Source organism: Rhinoraja longicauda, chromosome 3 (assembly GCF_053455715.1).
Source record: "Rhinoraja longicauda isolate Sanriku21f chromosome 3, sRhiLon1.1, whole genome shotgun sequence".
NCBI lineage: Eukaryota > Metazoa > Chordata > Chondrichthyes > Rajiformes > Arhynchobatidae > Rhinoraja > Rhinoraja longicauda.
In genome coordinates this window covers 51,883,343-51,901,659 of record NC_135955.1, presented here as the reverse complement: position 1 = coordinate 51,901,659, position 18,317 = coordinate 51,883,343, and the positions used below count along the sequence as shown (strand labels likewise).

Below are 18,317 nucleotides of genomic sequence, written 5' to 3'. Positions count from 1 at the left end.
AACGTCACCCATTCCTTCTCTCCCGAGATGCTGCCTGACCTGCTGAGTTACTCCAGCATTTTGTGAATAAATCGATTTGTACCAGCATCTGCAGTTATTTTCTTATACTAGGTAACTAATTCTGGTCTTTGACTGTGTGAGATATCATGACAGGAGGAACCACTGAGTCTGAACAAGATGGCTTACATCAGTCATTCTGCACAGTTTATCATCAATGCCTAAGATCACCCATGGTCCCCAGTCAACCTCAGTGAAACACCTGGGAAATATACTGAACACCAATCACCGATTACTCTTCCACAGGAGGCAAATACTGGAGAACGTGTCAGACATAGTTGTTTTTGCATACCTGCTAGTGACCAGTTGCAGACCAAAGTTTGGCAATGGTTTGAGGAAAGGTTGATCTTCCTCTTCAGTCAAAAATCTAAAAGAATAGGGAAAAAAAACCCCAGATTAATTAGAAAATTTGAAAACAATCCCTGTGATCTATTACTCCTGTTCTACATGGCATTCTGGTTTTCTAATTTTCAACCTCTTTTTTAAAGAGGTTATGTTATGAACTTGGAAAATACTGCCCGGCAATATAAAAGTTTAACATAGCTGATTGAAGAGTTTATGAATAATTTAAGGTCTAAAACTCAGCATTCTATAATTATAAATGATCATGATTTTGTATTCATACAAGTGCCTCCTTGCAATACTATGCATTGATGAAACAGCATATATTTTCTTTCAAAAATTTAATGAAATGTATACATCAATTTTAGTAGTATATGAGGTGATGGAGAAACCATTTTATTTTTGCATCATTTCATTTTCCAACTGTATTTTTCTTTCCTTTCTCATTTCTGTGGGATACACATCCTAGGTTACTTTATATTACAATACTGTGCAAAATTCTGTTGACGAATTTGTCATAGATGATGCCCGAAGGGAGGTTGTGTCAGGTAAGATTGAAAACATCTAGTTTATTTTCAATAAAACAAATCTAAAAGTTGTTAAAATTCTGAAAGGGTTTGATAAGGTATATGTAGACAAGACATCACTGTTGTGATAAATGAACCAGGACTCAAGTAGAAGATAGTTATTAATACAACCAATAAGTACTTCAAGATAAACTTTTTTAGCCATGATTATCATGTGGCACATGATACCACAAAGAAATTGAAAGAGAATCATTGCAGAGAGAAACAAAGTTAACATTTCAGGCAGTAGAGAAGGGTCCCGACCCAAAATGTCACCCATCCTTTTTCTCCAGAGATGCTTGCTGCCTAACCCGCTAGGTTACTCCAGCACTTTGTGCCTATCTTTAACATTTCAGGCAATGGTTTCAAGGTAATTTACTTGATATGATAACAATGTTTCTCTCTCCAGACATGTTGTTGCCTTTTCTTTCCAATATTTCAGATCAAAGATAATAGTGGAGCAAGATGGACCACTCCGTTGAAATCGGGTATACTGAAGTGTAGTAAGCAACGGAGCAGAACGTCCGCCATTTTAGTAAGCAAAATCAACCGTTCGTTATGCCTCTCACAGTGTAATCAGTGGGGGAACACTATGTGTGATGATACCATTAAAATGCAGAATATATCTCATCGATCAATTCACATTGATTCCACATTCCTCCCCAACCCCCTCTTTTGTGGTTTCCCTTGTATTGCTCTAACACACACTCTGCACAAATTTAACTTACTATATAGATATATATGAATGTGTGTTTGTGTGTGTGAGGCAAGATAGAGATAAATAGATCTCAAAGTTCCTTCTCATGGATCAGAAGCAACTTTGATTTAAAGCAAAGCTCTATTTCTCTCTTCATCTTATTTTTCACATGATGCACATAAACCATAAAGGCGATTCGACCTTTAATATATATATATACATACATACATGTATATAATCAGTCATGCACACACTTCTCAGCACATGGTTCTCCCTATCATGATCACTGTACCCTCACATACATTTCATTCGGGCCTACCCATACACATTCGCAATCAGTGACATCAAAGTTATTTTCAGAAATCCTAATATTGTGAATAAAATAACTATGAACACATGTCAAGATATTTTTTCATTCTTTTCATTCTATATTAGTGTAATAAAATGTAATCCATACATACCAGCGCTGATACAGAAATGCTAGCTTTAGACATGAATAATGTACATTACTACCATAGTTTAGTTTTTAATTTAACATATAAGTGAGGGGGTCAGTGCAATATAGTGCTGACCCTCACTTTTGTGAAAAATGAGTTGCATGCATTAACACGATCCTGACCCACTACCCTACAACCTGTAAAAAACTCATATTTAAATTCAACCGATAAGTTGGTCAAATAACATAGGCACCTTCTTGTTTTTTTTGTGATTTATGGATTTTTCAAATGTGAATATCCCATAACGACACATTTGTGGGTTAGCAGTATATTGCACCAACCCCCTCAATTTTAAATCATTCAACAATGAACTTCATAAACAGGGATAATACTTTTTATTTCTGTCAGTCATGGTAAGATTTACATCATTTTGTGTACGAGATATACAGGGTTGCACTGTTTTGCATATCAGCTAACCAATGAAAAGATCAGGTCCTGATTTATACCAGCTCTTCACCTTTCCCCACCTTGTCTGAAGAAGGGTCCCAACCTGAAACATCACCCATCCTTTTTCTCCAGTGATTTACTCCACCACTGTGTCTATTCGAAGTGGATTCATGCTTCTGTACCACGTCATGCAGCATTGGTCATTTTAGTGGCTGTCAAGTATTTTTAACTAATCAATTCACCAATTCACTTTTTTTTTCTTGGCTCCAAGTATAAAGTTAAATGCCTATTTAATTATATTGCAGATACAGTAGAATATACTATTTTTGGAAATGCCTAATCTCTGCTTCCATTACTTTTTAAAATAAAACAAAAAGAGATACAGCTCGTGGAGGTGAAATTAAAATTAACAGTGAAAACAAAGAATAACAGTACATTAAATATGATCAATTGGCCTGATACAGAGTGGATCTCTAGTGCAAATATTCAATCAGCAACATCCAAAGTTTAAAGATCACAAAGCAGCAACTCTTCAAGAAATAGTTATAAATGTCAACTGTCAACTTATCCAAGAACTCGAACAAAAATAAATGTTAGCAAACATTTTATATATGATGAAATCGCAGAGTTGTGAACACTGCCCAGTCTAGCACACAGAATCTGCTTACTAAAGTGGCGCTGAAATTTACCCATGACCTACTACAGTTTTTAGGGTCGAGTGGTCTATCTTGCTCCTCTATTATCTTTGGGTGTACATTGCTGAAGTTAGCTTGGTTGAAATCATCTGTGTTGAGGAACAGGCTATCAGGGTTTGCAGTCCCGGGGGAAAAAAAGGCTGTTTTAACTGTTTTAAGTGAAGTGGTGGCGCTGCGCAGCAGCTGCGGCTCACCTGCAGTCCGTTTGTCTTTTGTTTTTTTTTGTTGTTTTTTTGTCTTAATTGTAGTGTTTAGATGTGATGTAGTGTTTTTTGTGGTTGTGTACTATGTGTGGGGGACTGTAAAATTGTCTCTTCCAAACGGAGACCTGACCTTTTTTCTGGACCGTGTCTCCGTTCCCGCTGCGGCCTACCATCGGCCAAACACCTGGAGCTGGCGGCCTCCAGCTGGGATCACCTGGGGCTCTGGTTCGCAGAACCCGCGGACCGGACTTACCATCTGCGGAGCTGGCTGCCTTCGGAGGCTGTGGTGGCGCTGAGAGTGCGGCTGCGACTCGCCTTCAGAGGCTCCGGAGCGGGCCGCGTGGATATCAGAAGCTCGCAGGCCCCTGGGTGGGGGCCGACATCGGGAGCTCCGGCAGCGTCTTCGCCCGCCCTGAATCGCGGGGCTTGGGTTGGCCCGCTGCGGACCTTTCACCGTCCGGCGCGGCCTGGAACAGGATTTTCTCCGCCCAGCGGAGGCTTCAATGTCGGGGCCCCGACCGCCCAATGTGGCAACTTCAAACAGCCTGACCGTGGGAGAAGACGGCAGGGGAAGAGAAAAGACATTCTGGCCTTCCATCACAGTGAGGAGGTGAGTGGAGGAGACTCACTGTGATGGATGCTTCCTTTTTTGGTTTTGTGTTGGTTTGTGATTGTGTGTGTTATTGCTTATTTTTATTGCTCTTATTGTTGGACTGTGGGTAACGGAATTTCGTCCAAAAGACTTGTTTTTTTGGATGACAATAAAGGCTATTCTGATTCTTCTTCTGATTCTGAAGATGAGCTTTACATAAATTATCGCCACTCTCCAGAGTGTTAAACAAAGCTGGGGGGGGGGGACACATTGGCACAGCTGGTAGAGCTGGTGCCTCACAGTGCCAGACACCCGAGTTCAATCTTGAGTTCGGGTGTTGTTTGTGTGCAATTTGCACATTCTCCCTATGACCGCGTGGGTTTACTATGGATTTCCCCCCATATCCCAGAGATGCCAGTTAATTGGCCTCTTTAAAATGCCCCTGGGTGTGTAGGGAATGGAACGACATAGAACTGGTGTGAACAGGTGATCGATAGTCAGTGTGGATGTGGTGTGCTGAAAGACCCGTATCCATGCTGCATCATTCAATTCAATCAATGCTCTTATATTGTAATTAAGGTATTCACTACATTCTGCAAATTGCTGTTTTATTGTCATATTGAAATGTGTAATTTAATGTACAATTAGGGTTTATATTTGTTTCTGCAATGGATCCATCCTGGTTACAACTTTTAAGAAGCTCAACACAGCTTCATTTGATAGTCAATCAACTACCCTAAACATTCATTCCCTTCACCACTAGAGGACAGCAATTGCAGATGCAACTGGCTATTCCAACAGGTTTCATGGCTTCTGGGATTAAGGCGGAGATGGGCAACAGGAGCATGAGAACACAACCACCTGCAAGTTCTAAGTCACAAACCCATCCAGATTTCAAAATATATTGTCAGTCCTTCATTGTTGTTGGGTCTAAACTCTGGAACACCCCAACACGTATGACAGTAACCCCAGCTTAAGGATTGCACGAGATAAATAAACTGGATTGTAACCACCTTTTCAGGGCCTTCCATATGATGTCCATATGTTGAAAATGAATTTAAAAAATAGAGGATTCGTAAGTAAAACATTGTTTTTACACATAATTCTGTAAATCTTTCCTTCACCAATTAGATTTTTACAGAATAAAAAAAGAATTCCATTTTATTAATATTAACATTGTTTGCATCTCTACTTCAAAGGATAGGTCTTACCCACCACTGAATGTGGTTGAATGCATCCAGAAACGTGGCCTCACCAATAAGCTATATTGTAAATCGCATGACCAATACTGTGCACTAATGAACTTTCAGTTTATTATGAATGTTGATTGTTTGAAATTCAGTACAGCAGCCCCAAACATCAGTTCTCTTAAAGGACCTCTGGGCCAGAGCTTGTTAATCTTACCTAGTGCTTTTGCAGCTGGTGCAAAGGTGGTCAGGTTTCCATGCATACACACTGAAACGTGGAGATCAGAAGTGAGCTGAGGTTCGAGCTGAGCACTTTGCATCCAGCCCTCAGCTTCGTTGTATGTCATGACTTCTTATTAAGGCAAGTGGCTAACTAATTTCTCCTTTCCTTAACATTTTGTTAATGATTTCATTAATTTCTATTAATTCAAGCTATTTACTTCCAATAAATTTATTATCTCCATATCATATCATATCATATCATATATATACAGTCGGAAACAGGCCTTTTCGGCCCTCCAAGTCCGTGCCGCCCAGTGATCCCCGTACATTAACACTATCCTACACCCACTAGGGACAATTTTTACATTTACCCAGCCAATTAACCTACATACCTGTACGTCTTTGGAGTGTGGGAGGAAACCGAAGATCTCGGAGAAAACCCACGCAGGTCACGGGGAGAACGTACAAACTCCTTACAGTGCAGCACCCGTAGTCAGGATCGAACCTGAGTCTCCGGCGCTGCATTCGCTGTAAAGCAGCAACTCTACCGCTGCGCTACCGTGCCGCCCATAATTTTAATTTTTTAAGTGTTTAAATGAGATAGTTTATCAATGCCTGCCAATTGATCTCACAAAGCTGCTACAAGTGTGGGAGAAAATGTGGGTGGCAGGCCAGTGTTAAAACAATCCAGCCCATTGGACCAGTGGGATCTGTCCGAAGATATCTGAGGATTCGTTGGAAAAGGCCCTAGTTATTTCCAGGATTTTCTATCAAACCTGATCAGAATTTGTTGAAATTTATGTTAGGAGGGGGGGGGGGGATAAATCATTACCGTGCAAGTACCCAGTGCTCCAGGTGATTCACAGTATTACATAGTATTACATTTGTAGATGGCGCTACAATAACCCCACAAGAGTGAGATGGTCGGCATGGTGGCAGAGCAGTAGAGACCCGGGTTCCATCCTGACTACGGGTGCTGTCTGTATGGAGTTTGTACAGTCTCCCCATGATGTTTCCTCCCACACTTCAAAGACATACAGGTTCATAGGTTAATTGGTTTGGTATAAATGTAAATTGTCCCTAGTATGTGTGTGTGTGTGTGTAGGATAGTGTTAATGTGTGGGGATCGCTGGTCAGTGCGGACTCGGTGGGACGAATGGCCTGTTTCCTTGTTGTATCTCTAAAACTAAAAAAAATATATAACTGGTGTATAGGTGATCGATGCTTGGCGTGAACTTGGTTGGCCGAAGGCTCTGTTTCCACGCTTGTATCTCTAAACTAAACTGTTTGTGCTAAAACTAGAAAGTGCAGGCTGACGTTCAATCACATGCAAGCTTTAGGTGGTATCAGGGGACCATTACAGGTGAACAGATAACTTCAATTTGCTCACAAATGGAGCAAACTCTCCCGCCCACCATTCGCCTGATAATTCGCCAGACTATTGTTATAAATGTATCAGGAAGAAAAAACCTGCAATTTGTAAACTAGATCGCTATTCTTTCAAGTCTCCTTTCTGCATTTACTGCAATCTTCTTATTTTTTGGCATGATAATTCTGAACCCATTTGCTTCTACAGCTTGCTCTCCCAAGCTGGATTTTCCAAAACTAAGTGTTTTCACTTGAAAGTACCCCTTTCATTTTTTAACAATGCAAGCTGGGTTTTTTTGAGCACCTTTGATAAAATAGCAGTTGGAAGAGAAATGCTCATAAAAATCCATTCAGTCATTGTTGGTAATAATCCAACTTTGCTCAAGTGAAACTCGAGGATTAAATGAAAAATATCTTATATACTCTCAGTTCCAAAATCGCACAAAGATAGCCTCAGCTAAGTTACCTTTACAGAAAACATAATAGGCTAAAATATTGGTCAAACGATAAAGCAAAAAAAAAAGGAACCGCATTCTGGTAATCCTATTATGAAGATGAAAGGTGAGCTTACAATGCAAAACTCAGGATCAACAAGTAAAATAAATATGTTTTAGTACAAAACCATTAGATCCATACAAACATAAAATTGCACAACTGCTCTGGTAAGTAGGAAATCTTTCAGTGTCATTCAAAGCGGGTCAGGTGGTGCCAATACCATCACTTTGGAAGTAAGAATAGAAAGGCAGATTATTATCTGAATGGTGTCAAGTTAGGAGGAGGGGGAGTTCAACGAGATCTGGGTGTCCTAGTGCATCAGTCAATGAAAGGAAGCATGCAGGTTCAGCAGGCAGTGAAGAAAGCCAATGGAATGTTGGCCTTCGTAACAAGAGGAGTTGAGTATAGGAGCAAAGAGGTCCTTCTACAGTTGTACCGGGCCCTGGTGAGACCGCACCTGGAGTACTGTGTGCAGTTTTGGTCTCCAAATTTGAGGAAGGATGTTCTTGCTATGGAGGGCGTGCAGCGTAGGTTCACTAGGTTAATTCCCGGAATGGCGGGACTGTCGTATGTTGAAAGGCTGGAGCGATTGGGCTTGTATACACTGGAATTTAGAAGGATGAGGGGGGATCTTATTGAAACATATAAGATAATTAGGGGATTGGACACATTAGAGGCAGATAACATGTTCCCAATGTTGGGGGAGTCCAGAACAAGGGGCCACAGTTTGAGAATAAGGGGTAGGCCATTTAGAACGGAGACGAGGAAGAACTTTTTCAGTCAGAGGGTGGTGAAGGTGTGGAATTCTCTGCCTCAGAAGGCAGTGGAGGCCAGTTCGTTGGATGCTTTCAAGAGAGAGCTGGATAGAGCTCTTAAGGATAGCGGAGTGAGGGGGTATGGGGAGAAGGCAGGAACGGGGTACTGATTGAGAGTGATCAGCCATGATCGCATTGAATGGCGGTGCTGGCTCGAAGGGCTGAATGGCCTACTCCTGCACCTATTGTCTATTGTCTATTGTCTATAAGAGTAGAAAGCTGCTATTCACAATTTTGCTTTTCATTTTCTTCAAACGACATAACGAAATATGTCTTCAGAAGACATATTTTAAATGGCATCACTAGTGATTTAGGCTCACATTTGTGCACTCTTTCATATTATACTGAGAGCAATCCATCATCTGTGTCCATGATTAGGAGTAATTCCAGAAGGAGATAAGCATTGTGACATGCAACTGTGATCATCTCAGTAGTCTATAAATAAGCACTGCCTCAAGCAGTGAAAAAACTGATGAAAATGCATGTATTAGTTTATCCCACACATATCAGATACCGTTTAAATCCACATTCACCTGATGTATGAAATGGTAATTTATGAATTCATTTAGTTAGTAAAATTCAAAATATATAATGCCACATTGATCATACCATAAAAGTATATCAGTATAAGAATTTCTACTAATGACAATTTAAAAAAAAATGTCATGGAGCAATGTGAACTTGGATCCTTAGTCGTTAACCTTTCATCAAAACAATTTTATACATAGTCCCCCCCATTTCAGGGCACCATAATGTTTGGGACACAGCAATGTCATGTAAATGAAAGTAGTCATATTTAGTATTTTTTGCATATCCTTTGCATACAATGACTGCTTGAAGTCTGTGATTCATGGGACATCACCAATTGCTGGGTGTCTTCTCTGGTGATGCTCTGCCAGGCCTTTATTGCAGCCATCTTTAGCTTTTGCTTATTTTGGGGGCTAGTCCCCTTCAGTTTTCTCTTCAGCATATAAAAGGCATGCTCAATTGGGTTCAGATTGGGTGATTGACCTGACCACTCAAGAATTGACCATTTTTTAGCTTTGAAAAACTCCTTTGTTGCTTTAGCAGTATGTTTGGGATCATTGTCTTGCTGTAGAATGAACCGCCACCAATGAGTTTTGAGGCATTTATTTGAACTTGAGCAAATAGGATGTGTCTATACACTTCAGAATTCATTATGCTCCTACCATCAGCAGCTGTATTATTAATGAAGATAAATGAGCCAGTACCTCCAGCAGCCATACATGCCCGGGCCATAACACCCCTACCACTGTGTTTCACAGATGAGGTGGTATGCTTTGGATCTTGGGCAGTTCCTTCTCTCCTACATACTTTGCTCTTGCCATCACTCTGATATAGGTTAATCTATGTCTCATCTGCCCACAAGACCTTTCTCCAGAACTGTGGTTGCTCTTTTAAGTACTTCTTGGCAAACTGTAATCTGACCATCCTATTTTTGCAGATAACCAGTGGTTTGCATCTTGCAGTGTAGCCTCTGTATTTCTGTTCATGAAGTCTTCTGCGGACAGTGGTCATTGACAAATCCACACTTGACTCCTGAAGAGTGTTTCTGATCTGTCGGACAGGTGTTTGGGGATTTTTCTTGATTATAGAGAAAATTCTTCTGTCATCAGCAGTGGAGGTCTTCCTTGGCCTGCCAGTCCCTTTGCGATTAGTAAGCTCACCAGTGCTCTCTTTTTTCTTTCCAAACAGTTGATTTTGGTAAGCCTAAGGTTTGGCTGATGTCTCTCACAGTTTTATTCTTGTTTCTCAGTCACATAATGGTTTCTTTGACTTTCATTGGCACAACTTTGGTCCTCATGTTGATAAACAGCAATAAAAGTTTCCAAAGGTGATGGAAAGACTGAAGGGAAGACTAGGTGCTGAGAGCTCTATTATACCTGCATTAAGGAGGCAATTAAACACACCTGAGCAATTACAAAAACCTGTGAAGCTATGTGTCTCAAACATTCTGGTGCCCTGAAATAGGGGGACAATGTATAAACACATGGTGAAACCAAAATGTATAAAAACACCCTTTAATAAAATCTGACAATGTACACTTTAACCACATGTGATTTTTTTCTATTACAAATCTCAAAATGTGGAGTACAGAGGCAAATAAATAAATGATGGGTCTTTTCTCAAACATTATGGAGGGCCCTGTACAACCAGTCAGATCTATTTTTTTTTAAATTTGAGAACCTATTTTAGCTGAAGACTAACAACACTATATAAATGCTTCATTTTACTAATATTAATGAGTAAATATTGAGGGCGGCAAGGTGGCGCAGCGGTAATGTTGCTGCCTTACAGCGCTTGCAGCACCAGAGACCCGGGTTCGATCCCGACTACCTGAGTTTTATGTTCTCCCTGTGACCTGCATGGATTTTCTTTGAGATCTTCGGTTTCCTCCCACACTCCAAAGACATACAAGTTTGTAAATTAATTGGTTTGGTGTATGTGTAAATTGTCCCTAGTATGTGTAGGATAGTGTTAATGTGCATGGATCGCTGGTCGGCGTGGACTCAGTGGGCCGAAGGACCTGTTTCCGCTCTGTATCTCTAAACTAAACTAAACAAATTTATTTTGGAAATTTCTAAGGAGTCCATACATTTTCTCCTCATTTTAATTTGGACTTTCCCCACTTGTCTCAATAAATTTAACACTTAAACGTTTTGCTTTATAAAACTGAGTAAATGTTACGGTCATAGCATTGTGGTAGCTTCTTCTGGGGTTAATGCCAACATATAGTGCAGGTGTGCTTTCTAGACCATAGATTGATTATAACTATAAGCAGATTTTAAAATATTATACAATCTAATTAATTCCAGGAAGCACACTCTTCTATAGAATTCACACATCAGATTTTTCAAATAATTAATTTAAGACATTTCACCCCATTTTGTTCATCTTTGATCTGATTGTGTCATATAATTTTCAGCCAAGAAATTCTTCTAAACTACTAATATTGTGGTCAGAGAGAACTCTTCAACTATGAGACTTGGTTGACAAGTGCACTTGCCAAGATATTGGTTAGGAATGTGATTTGGCAAAAATTGATAGACGCAAAATGCTGGAGTAACTCAGCGAGAGAATGGTCTCAACCCGAAACGTCACCCATTCCTTCTTTCCAGAGATGCTGCCTGTCCCGCTGAGTTACTCAGCATTTTGTCTATTTTAAGAGGGCTAGAAATTGTTTGACAAACCAACAATCAAACTGGTCTATCTCAAGTCAACCAGTACACTGTGGACAATGGAAAACTTGGCTTACGTGGATCCTTATAAGCAACCTTTAAAGGCCTTCAATCAATCAATACATGCTAAAACAGTCAAAGCTGACTGCGGGAAGGGTCAAACCACAAAGGGTTTATTATGGGATAGATCTCAGTATGGAAGCAAAATGAAAACTTGTGAACTGCGGTTGAAATCTGTCTTGCCACTGTAGATTGGATTCAGTTCTCATTTAACAACTGCAAAATTTGCTCCAGTGTACATGACATGCATCAGTAAAACTACATCACTCAAGGCCCCTGCCAAGTATGAATTTGTCAGTGAAAAATCACAAAAAAATATAGGTCTTAACCAAAACCACGCTCCACTAATGTGCTTTGACATTAGCAGTTTAACATTCATTTAACCAATTTAGCGTTTAACTCTGGTAACATTTATTTTCTATCCATCAACACAAATTGTGACAAACTAATACTATTCCCGGATAACACTGACCTTGTAAACCAGACTATAGTTCAAACATCCATTCTACTGCTCCCAGAAAACGTCCACCGGAAATTAAAGCAACCTATTTTATCCAGAGAGTTGTGAATCTGTGGAGTTTTCTGCCTCAGAAAACAGTGAAGGCCGATTCTCTGGATGCTTTCAAGAGAGTTAGATATAGCTCTTAAAGATAGCGGAGTCAAGGGATATGGGAAGAAGGCAGGAACGAGGTACTGATTGTGGATGATCAGCCATGATCACAGTGAATGGCGGTGCTGGCTCGACGAATGGCCTACTACTGCACCTCGTCTATTTTCTATTATCAATCCTTATAAGCATGTTTTATTTTTTATTTTACTTTTATTAACCAGATTTTTAACTTTAGTTAAAACTGTGAATTATAATTTGATCCTTTGATAACAGTTGGCAGCACTTTTCAAATTTCAGTCTATTCAACAGGAACAGAGTTTAAGAACCACATGAAACAACAAAGAAATACTATACATCTTTATATGAGACAGGGTAACAGATGGTAGTCATTGATTTTCACAATGTTAACAAAACTTACATTCTGACAATACTGTTAATCAGTTTAATGTAATCATCAATAATTACTGGAGCCTTCGCAGTAAATTCTATCAACAAACAACTTATGCTTAAATACTGCTTTTAGCATTAATAAAAACCATTATTCGCAATGACAAAAATGGAATGCCAAACAAAAAATTGTACCTGGGAAAAAAGATTGTTTTTCAAATGGAGAAAACAGTCAGTCTGAGTTTCAGAAAGCTGATGTCAAAACGCAAAAACTCTTGTCAAAAATGGGAAGAAAGAGAAGACACTATAATTGTGACTGCAAATCCTTGACATTGTCACTTCAGATTTTTGTACCAGTCATATTTCACCCAGGGAAAGGATAGATAAAGGCTGCTTGAAGAATACTGCAACAGAAGAGGTGGTAGGAGATTGTATCTCGGAAATTGCTTTGTGCCTGAAGTAAACACCATCAAAATCAACCCCACTGCTTCAGCTACATTGTCTGCTGCAACATATTTGTTTTATATGGTGATTTCTTTTTTATCCTCTTTTTGAGATGTTGCCTTTCCTTAATTCCATTGAGAAAATGTTGGCGAGTTGATTTTTAGAATTGCTGCAATCTATGTGCTGGAGCTTCAGGATTGAAACCCAAGGGCAATCAAGGAATTACAACATATTTTCAAGTCAGGATGTTATGTGAATTGGAGAGAACTCTCCAAATGGCAGTGTTCCCAATGATGAATTATGATGACTCAAGATGAGCTATTTCAATGAGGATATTGTCATTGCTATTTTTTCTACATAATACTTTGCAATTGTTTGGATTGAATTTTATAAGAAACTGCTCTTACTCAGTCAGTAATTTCTGAACCTGTGGACAATTCTATAGTCAGTCCAGGTCCATTCTATTTATCCATTGATCCCAGCATAACTCTAAATTTATTTTTTTTACATTTCAGTGTTAAGATTAAATTTGAAATAGTATGGAAGCCAGAAACAAACAATTACATTTTAGAGATACAGCTTGAAAACAGGCCCTTCGGTCCAATGAGTCCAAGAAGACCATCAATCACCTGTCCACACAGGTTGTATGGCATCCCACGTTCGCATTCACTCTCTACAATAGGGGGCAATTTAGAGGTCAATTACCCTACAAATTAAAAGAGGATTTATGCCTCAGAGAACACATTTGGACACGAACAGAACGTTTCTGGCTACAGTCAATCAGTGTGGGGAGGGTAAATATTAATTTAAGTGTTAATTAAAACAGGAGCGACAGTTGTCACACAAAAACAGTCAGGTGATGGAGTTCTTAATTTCAAAAACGGTAACCTCAAGAGCAACCAGATGGTTAATTCACAAAATAAAATTTGCCTGTTTGATAATGTTAGATCACATGGGATCCAGGAAGAGCTAGCCAACTGGATAGAGATTTGGCTTTATGGAGGGAAGCAGATGGTGATGGTGTAAAGTTGTTTTTCAGATTGGTGTCATTGAGGAAGAGGTTCGATACAAAATGCTGGAGTGACTTAGTGGGTCAGGCAGCATCCCTGGAGAACACGGATAGATGACGTTTCGGGTTGGGACCATTAAGGGAGAGGTTGTTTTCCTGACACCATGTTCCTAAGTTTTCCATCTCCTACCTGTATTCTGTAAAAGCAGATGTGTACATCTCTAAATTTAGAAGACTAAACTAAAATAACTGAATTTTTCTTTTCCTCCCAACTATGCACTCATAGCATAACTGTACATTTATCATAAGTTTCTTTTTAGCAAGAGAACATGGTTAGGAGTCCGCAAAGTTTAAAAGTACAACATTCTTAAATCAAAGTGGGTACGGGCATGAAATTCCCCTGGCTGCACTTTCTAGAACCAGGAACCACAAATTCGAAATAAGGGGCTGTATGTACGTTTAAGATATAGATGCAAAGAAAATTTGTCACCCAAAGCTAGTGAACCTTTGGAATTCTCCACCAGGAGTGATATGGAGTTTTAATCACAGTATATTCTATAGAAATCAATAGATTTTTGGTATGAAGTGAATCAAGGCAATGTGGGGTTAGTGCTGGAAAGGGAGTAGATCAGCTTTATCCAAAATATTGCTACAGAAGTAAAACCATATTTAACATAATATTTTTTCAGGTGAATCAGTGAAAATATTTTTAACCAAAATTCTATTAACATATTCCCGGATTTTTTTTTTGGAGTGGTAAACCAGCCCAGGACAAAATCCTCCTAACTTTGAGGGCTTCTCCCCATGTTCTCATGCTAAAAAGTAACATTCATGATAAATGTAGCGAACAGAGGTTACGATATGAGTGCACACTTGGCAAGAAAACAAATGCTCAGTTTATTATTTTTTTAAAGAATTATGGTTAGAAATGAAACCTTAATCGGTCATGCAACTTTCTCAGTAGACAGTAACACTACATTGTTTCCTTTCTTTTTTTTGCACTAGCTGGTGTATTCCTGTATGGTTTGTTGGACTCAAATGTCACGTAATTTACCTGGTTAGCACGCAAAATAAAGTTTTTCACTGTGTCTCAGTATACATGACAATAATAAACCATGGCAATTCCAAAATATGCTAGATAGGAGCAACAATGTGTTTTATTCTACATCTGAAATTCAGCTCTCCCGGAAGAAGAATGTAATGTATTCCTTAAAAGGCTCAACCCAAAATTAATTCCAAGTGATCAACCTCATGAGCTCAAAACTGCTCAATCACATTGAAGCAGTTCTGACCAGCGCTATGACAGCTTGCTTCTGCTTGTGTGGCCCATCACATATGGTAGGACTCCTCCTTGAGTTAGCAACTCAGAAACATAGTAAACCTAAAAGGAAATGTGCACACCTTGCAGCTTACAGCAAGTTTCTGATTTTCTATTAATTTATGTTTCATTTAAATTATTTCATGTAGTATTCAAAAACATAGCAAAGGTCTCTACAATGTTATATGTACATTCTCTGTGGAATAATAAATAGCCTTGGAATTTTTACTGCCCAATGAGGCCATTTCTGTACTGCCGTCATTTTGAAATGATATGTAAAATGTGCTAGAGCAGTATTCAGTCATTTGTGCCAGCAATTTACATAATAAATCATAATTGTAGTTAGTGCTCAAATGCATCCTTGAGGAATTAAGCATTACAATATTGGCAAGTATCTCAATCTATAATTTTAGTTACTCCTGTTCAGGTTTGATAATATCACAATTAAACCTGGCAAACTCAAAGTCCCAACTGAACACTCTTTATATCAACAGCAGCGAACGTGAGAAAATGTGATACTAACATCCTTGTTAATGTAATTAAGAAATAAATATCAAAAACTGAAAGCTCTATGCAAAATAATTAATGAACCTTCTTTGAAAATGCTTAAAAAAGCATGCCGTTTAAAATTAAGTCACAGCATCATGAGGAGATTAACAGGGAATATTAATTGGGAAAAAATATCTCTGAAATAGGAGTCGTGGAGACGTACACTATAGAAACAGGCTGTTCTGCCCATCGACTCTGCACTGACCATTCATTGATACGAATCTGACACTAATCCCATTGCATTCTTCCCACACTTACATCATACTCCCCCAACCCTTTACACTTAGGTTAACTGGCCACTGTAAATTGCCCCAATCAAACCGTATACCTTTGAGAGGTGGCAAGAAACCAGAACAGCCAGAGGAAACCCAGGCAGTCACATGCAAACTCAACATAGACAGCACTTGAAAACCAGGATTATACTTGAATCTCTGGCACTATGAGGCAGTGGCTGTACTAAGCAGCACCTGCGTGCTGTCGATTTGTTATGTAGATGGCAACTATTATGGTATTGTATAGGGAAAGTGTGGTCCTGGAGCACAACGTTGATAAGGTGAGCTAAAAAAAACAAACAGAATGGTTTTATTGAGCAGGGAGGGGATCAAGGAAGGAGACGTGTTGATTAGCCGTGATGAACTTGGAAAAATTGGCATTAAGTTGAAACATTGGATGAAGGCAGGTGGAAAATGGAGAAAGATCAGTGCCTGAGGACCTGAGATGATTGTGGAAGTGATGAAGATATTTGCACAAAGCAGATCAAGGTTCAAAACCATAAATATCAACAAACTTTCTTTTGTTTGTGTTTCAGTTGATGGTGGTGCTGTTAGGTTGCTCACTGAAACTAAACTCCACTGCAATATTATTTAAATGCCAAAGAGATTAAATGGTTGAACTAAAAATAATCCAGATTTTTAAAAAAACAATCCTCTTTTGCTCAACTTCTACTGGGGTTAGAATTCCAGAGGTGCAAGTAATACTGTCTTACTATGCCAAAGCGATTGATTTTCAAATTAAGGCCTACTGTGAAAGGCATCATTGTGGTCATCCAGCAGCAGGTCCTCTTGTCACCCAACATCATTATCTGCACATTTTCCTGAAGCTATAACTGAATCGCAGTCATGGATTTGTTCCACTCAGATGCCTTCCCGCTTTATAATGATGTTAGTTACAACGGTCCACTACAATCAGCTAATTCTCACAAGAGCAAGGCTCAAGTCTTAAATCAAGCTTCTATAAATCGCAATACGACACACAACAGTACACAAAGTCACATAACTATTACAGCATAATGTTAATGAACACAAGGAGAGATTGCAAACTTTGGTTGGGTGTCTTATAGGGAAAGTTCAGTTTGTTATTTTTGCATTCAATAGTACTGATTGAACCATCCATCTTCCCCATGGCCAAAATGGCAACAAATACATTGAGTAATAACATTCAATGAAAATAAAAAATTTAAAATCGTATGATTGGTCTGATCATTTTTGCACCTGGTTACATTCAGTAGAAGATTGTTTTTTAAAAAATTTCTGAAGACTTTAAAACAATCCTGGAGGCTTCATAATCCAAGTTATAAGGTAGACTATGGAACCTCTCCGCAAAATAAGAATCTCTAATGCCAAAGCTGTGGTGGAAATGATAATTGGTTATTCATAATAAATAGCTGTGGAACAAAATCAATTAATAATTTTTAATTTTAACATAATTATGCTTCATTGGAAAGTCACTTGAAAATACTATGCACAATTTGGTTAGCTTGGCCTGAAAACTGGTTCATATTGCACCATGCATTTGAGCACTGCAGAATCTAGTTTCACTGAAGCCAATCACAACCGTAATATCACAGATTTACTGTGAACTCCACAAAGGAATTTTCATTCTAGGTCCTCTGCACATCAGATGAATGAGCATATGGAAGTGCTTGGGCAAGTGAAATAGCTTCTAACTGATGTTCAATACAGGTTGGAATTACAAATTTCGGTAGGCCACGTATCAGGATGTTTGATCAATTTATTTTTCTATTCAAGACTTTCGGATTGAATCGGTCTTCTTCCTCATGGCCAAAATGAAAACTAAAAAACAAGCATTCAAAGCAATCCTACCAAAGGCTCGCAAGGCCTACTTCATCTCTACTTAACGGAGACTTGGCTAATCAGACCTGAGCCTGTAGAATTGGTGCTGAAAGAATTAATCTTTACCCATTGCAGCATTTCTGCTTTAGAACGTAGCCCCATCTTCCACCCCGATATCCTGCATGTTCCACCGGTCTCCTGCCTCACAACTCTGACTCTCACAAGCCTATTGTAAACCCCTAGCCCCACTGCAATGAACCTACACAACCTTTACACTTACATGTGCACTCCCTCACCTATTCCTGGACTTAATTTATCAGTTTTCCTTTAGGCAAACACAAGGCCTTTCTATAGCACACAATATCTTCGACCTTATGTAGGAGAGAATCTTGTACTGAAAAAAAGGCTTGAACAAAGCTTTTACCAGCTTGGCTAACACAGGTATTTTTATAGGGGTCACACGATTTCTAGCTCCCTTTTTTCAATGGATTACGAACATTGAGAGTGACTATAAAAATGTGAATTTATTATTTAAAGGAGAGGAT

General features: G+C 39.1%; 1 protein-coding gene across 6 annotated transcripts in view; it reads right to left on the bottom strand.

Annotated features, from left to right (window-relative positions):
• The window catches only part of LOC144591992 (guanine nucleotide-binding protein G(I)/G(S)/G(O) subunit gamma-7-like), a 231,934-nt gene that overhangs the window by 175,986 nt on the left and 37,631 nt on the right, over nucleotides 1-18,317 (bottom strand). For 4 of the 6 annotated variants that reach the window (XM_078396112.1, XM_078396111.1, XM_078396109.1 and 1 more), the window contains exon 2: nucleotides 350-424. The exons of the other annotated variants lie outside the window; for them this stretch is intronic. The gene's annotated coding sequence lies outside the window, so the exon portion shown is untranslated. The remainder of the gene's footprint in view (nucleotides 1-349; nucleotides 425-18,317) is intronic. 6 annotated transcript variants of the gene reach the window in all.